The 4918-nt window shown below is 36.1% G+C and overlaps 1 long non-coding RNA gene across 1 annotated transcript; it reads left to right on the forward strand.

Moving 5' to 3' along the window:
- Positions 1–1459: 1459 nt before the first annotated feature.
- LOC103147926 (uncharacterized) lies at positions 1460–3909 on the forward strand. The gene is made up of 2 exons (XR_001664005.1): positions 1460–1792; positions 2235–3909. It is a non-coding gene; the product is annotated as an uncharacterized LOC103147926 (long non-coding RNA).
- Positions 3910–4918: the final 1009 nt, after the last annotated feature.

Here is a 4918-nt window from a genome sequence, read left to right on the forward strand (position 1 = left end):
CTTCAAAAGGAAACTTGCAAAAACACTCAAAGGTCCACACAGGGGAAAGACCGTTCAAATGTTCTGTCTGTGGTACAGCTCTTAAAAGTAAAAATGCATTAATTGAACACACAAGAATCCACACTGGGGAGAAGCCGTTTAGATGCTCCGTCTGCGGCCGAAGCTTTAGTTTCAGGTCGTATTTAACTGTTCATATGAAGTGTCACTCTGAGGAAAAACCTTACAGCTGTTCTCTCTGTACAGCAGCTTTCAAAAGGAAAAACGTCTTATTGGCCCATGTAAAAACTCACACTGGAGAGAAGCCTTTCAGCTGCTCGGTCTGTGGGAAGAACTTTGCCCACTGTGTAAGTCTAACATGTCATATGAGAAGTCACACAGGAGAGAGACCTTACAGCTGCTCTGTTTGTAAGGCGACATTCAAGTGGAAAAATACATTCACACATCATATAAAAATCCATACTGATGAGTAACTTTTCAGCTGCCAAGACTCCGGTCAAAACTTAAGAGATAAGAATGACTACACCAGTCCTCAGTTGCAGGCCTTGAGGAACTTGGTTCAACACACCTCAATTAAATGACTATTAAAGTATATTTTGATTTTGAGCTATTAAAATAAATATGTAAGCATGTATTTAGAGGACGTCTCAAATAGTCACAGGTGGTTTTGGTCCCTAACAAAAACCGTTTTCCACAGTATTGGAATGATTTGTATTGAATGTTGATGGGGTTCAAATGTTTTTACCTGGATATGAACTGGACCTTTTGTGTTGTAAAGTGCCTTGAGATTACATTTGTAAACTGGTGCCAAATTAAATTGATTCCTGTACAGTAGACGATTGGTGGAAAGTAATGTTTTTTTCTTGATGAATCCTCATAATCGTTTGGGGACTTCTAGATAGTTTTGTTGTGATGATAATCCCAGCATTCTGATGCAATCCTCTATTAAACTGGTTATCTACGCCTTCAGAGGACAAGAAGCTGGACCGAAATACAGATATTAACATATTTTGATAGCAGTTATTAAATTGGGACTGATGGAAATTAGCTTTTTGATAGATCTGGTATATTTATGACAACATTTTACATTAATTAATGTGCTTTTTGCCAATTTAAATAAAATCAATCTATTATTGGTTGATATATTGAATCAATCAATCAATATATCTTGAGGCATTTAAGAGTCCAACCAAACTATTACAAGTGACTCTTATGACATATTGGAGTGTAAAATATAAGTATTAACCACTAAGATAAAGAATTTGACTAAAATACAATTGGCAATATTTTTAGATATTAAAAGAAGTATCCTTATCGGTAAGGTTACATTTGTGGCAATGACTGTCAGAATTTTTTTTTTAATGTCAAATATTAAAAGTATTTAATATAGGTTAGGTTGGAGGGTAAACTCTTTCTCTTTTTTTATTAAAACAGTAAATTAAGTTTGATTTTACATTTTATCTCTGTGAATCTCCATTGTTGTTGTGAAAATGTTTGTGTTTCTTCCATTCCAGCAGGTGGCGGTAATGCATTCTACAGCTTTTTTGCAAAAAGCAAATACAAATCAAGAAGAGGAAGAACGTAAAACTTCCATTTTGAGTCGGCTTCCCATCGTGAATCTTGTAAAAGTATCTTTAACCCTGTTTGTACGTTTTTTTAGGGTTTTCATTTAGTTTTTGCTGAATTTTCCTCTTGGCTCAAACGAAGCTCCGAGTTTTTGCTGCTAGTTTAGTCTGCCAGCTGGAAGCACATCAACCACTGAGGAGCACAGCAAAAATGGCTTCCCAGTTTAATGGTAATTATCGTCTTACATCCGTTTTAAAAACACGAATCAGTTAAAATACCATGATATGCATAAAACCACGAGTTAAAAATTTTTCTGCACCTTAATGTGACATAAATTCTGTTCAAGTAAGTTTGAAAACAAGCATTTTGTGAGAGAAATGTGTACACCCTTAAACCATATGGAAACATCTTTTGATTTAATTTCAGCATTCAGTCTTTGGTTCAGAACCTAGCACTGTTTTCAAGAGATATAATGACATAATAATGCAAGAACATTTGTTAGATGATACCATTTAGTCCTGTTCCTGTGAAAAGTGAAGATGAGGGAGAGAAACCTCAGCTCCCAGAACTGCATCATAACCAGACTGAGAAGAAAATGGAGACTATAAAACCCAACCCAGATGAATGTTTAGAATCAGATGATCAAGATGAAACTTCTCATTCTTCTCCAGAGTCTTCAGGGACAGACGACAGTGATGGAAACTGGGAGGAGAGCAGTGAAGCTCAGACAGGTTTCAGGTCTGGGAAGAAAAACACCAATCCAGTTGACAAGAAAGGTCAAAAGTTACACCGCTGCTCTGAGTGTGGGAAGACAATCAACCGGAGATCGTATTTGTTTGAACACAAAAGAATCCACACTGGAGAAAAACCTTTCAGTTGTTCCATCTGTGACAAAACCTTTACATGGAATCACGCTTTGTCACAACACATGAAGACACACAATGAAGAGAAACCTTTCAGCTGCTCCGTCTGTAGCAGTGGTGTTTTGACAAAAGTTTATTAAAAAAAAACACATGGCAGTTCACACTCGGCATAGACCTTTCAGATGTTCTGTCTGTAATGCAGTTTTTAAATGCAAGAAGGATTCAGTGCGACATATGAGAATCCACTCTGGAGAGAAACCTTACAGCTGCTCTGTTTGTAAGAAAGCTTTCAAGAGGAGACAGACTGTAGTAGAACACACAAAGACCCACTCTGAAGAGAAATCTTACAGCTGCTTGGTCTGTAAGGCAGCGTTCAAGTGGAAAACCACATTTGTGAAGCATAAAAGAATCGATATGCATGAATAACCCTCCAGTTACACGAACTGCGGTTGATGTTTGAGCCACTTTCACAAGCTCATTAAGGGTGTATTTAAAGTAAGGCTGTAAAAATTCATCGAATGATTCAAGATCCTTGATTATTAAAATTCCTCAAGGCAAATTATCTGTCTTGAAGCTTCGTTAAATTATGTCATTGTTTGAACCATGTGTTCCGGCTGGATGATTGTTTGTGTTGCGAAACAGTCTCACTTCCACTAATGTATTGTTGATGAGTGCTAAGTGCTTTTATGTATGGAATAATCCGTATGGAATAATCGTTTTATTTTCCTGTCCACTCCTCACATTCTGTCTGTTGCATCTCAGGATATTTCAGTGATTGATGAAAATGTCTGGGTCCAAACAGAATTTATCAGCATTACTGATACATTTTAGTTTTGGACTGACAAACACAGAAGGCAGAAATGTCATATATTCTGGATTTCAGACAGACAAGCCACTAACATTTTCGTCTAGTATTGTTTCAACAACATAAATTCGGACTTTCAAATTAAAAAATACCTTATTGATCTTGAAGGGAAATTTAATATCCATCTCATCATGTCTCAGTCATCAAAGACCCATGTTATTTTTGTCTTTGTTTCATTATTGTTATAAAAAAAGGTCATCAACAAAATAATTTCTTTTATTGTCAGTGAAGCGCGGCAAAGTGGGTGGATGTATGCAGGTGGACTGGAGACGCATTTAGATCGAGGGAATGCAGCAGGGCTGCAGCTGTACTGAAGTTTGTTTGAAGTTTGTACCTTTCTGGTTGTAACATAATGAACCTGCTGTTTAATTATTTTTATTACCAGATTGAATGCAATTTCAAATTGTTTGTAATTTTCTCAACGAACTTGAATGATTGTGTAACCTTTGGCTATTATTGGATGTGCATTGAGACCTATGCATGGATGCTGTCAGAACCCAATAATATCCAGTTATTTCTATGCGGTACTTTTGTTTACATGGGATAACAGAGCTCTCATTTAGATGTATTATTGTTGCAATGCCATTGTGATACTATTACAAAAAGAACAGTTTTAATTGAAACATTTGTTCTGTCATGTTTTCTTACTCAGCTCCTCTCTCCTCAAGCAACAGACAGAATCTTCTCTTTGTCCATTAAAATATTTTTTTCAGGAGATAAATCTTTAGGAGATGATCTATCTGAGGTTTTTTATTTGCAGAATCAGTAAACTTGGTTACTTTTGCACCGATTCTAAACCCCAGTTTGATACTTTTTGCATCAGCATTGTAAAGAGAAAAACAAATGACGACTGCTGGTAAGATTAAACCAATATGTCTTTGCTTAGTGATCAGTTGAGTCTCTGGTGTGTTGAAAAACTGGGAGAGAAAATGGGCAAAATAAAAAACTAACCTCAAAACATTGATAAACTGCCAAACTAATTTATTTTGTGAATCGTTCCATGTCTACTTCCATTTAAGATGTTGGTAGTTTATAAATACATGCAGGAAAATGAAGATACAAGAAGAGACCAAATTCATAAAAGTGAACAAGCTGCCCCTCTGCCTAAAAACATGTTTCTAAATGAAGAAATAAACTACAGAAACTTTGAGGGAGTATTGATAAGCATATCAATAATCTGAGGTAAAAGATGAATATTTTCTTCATGAAATGTGAGACGACGCTAATATTAACAGTCTTTTTTATTTATTCATAGATTTAAGACAGTAAAATCATGTTTACAATGTAAAATTACATTTAAAAAAGAGTTGGCAAATATCGTTACATATACACGCTGTATTTTTGTCCCCCTCTGGTGTCTTTTCATAAAGTTTTATAACATCTGGATTGTCACGAACAGGAAGTGCAAAGTTGAAATCCCACCACCGTCACAGCAGCATAAATATGTTTACACTTTGATAAAGCCTTGTTCACTCACAGCCAGTTCTTTATAAGAACAAATACCTCCACCACGTCATTTAAACATATCGTACACACGGGATCAGTTTCACAAAAGTTTTCATTCACATGAACCTACAACGTGCCAAACCGGTAGGGGGCAGTGTAGCGCTTAGCTAAACCCTGTCAG

The sequence above is a fragment of the Poecilia formosa genome, unplaced genomic scaffold (genome assembly GCF_000485575.1).
Source record: "Poecilia formosa unplaced genomic scaffold, Poecilia_formosa-5.1.2 Scaffold192, whole genome shotgun sequence".
Classification (NCBI taxonomy): Eukaryota; Metazoa; Chordata; class Actinopteri; order Cyprinodontiformes; family Poeciliidae; genus Poecilia; species Poecilia formosa.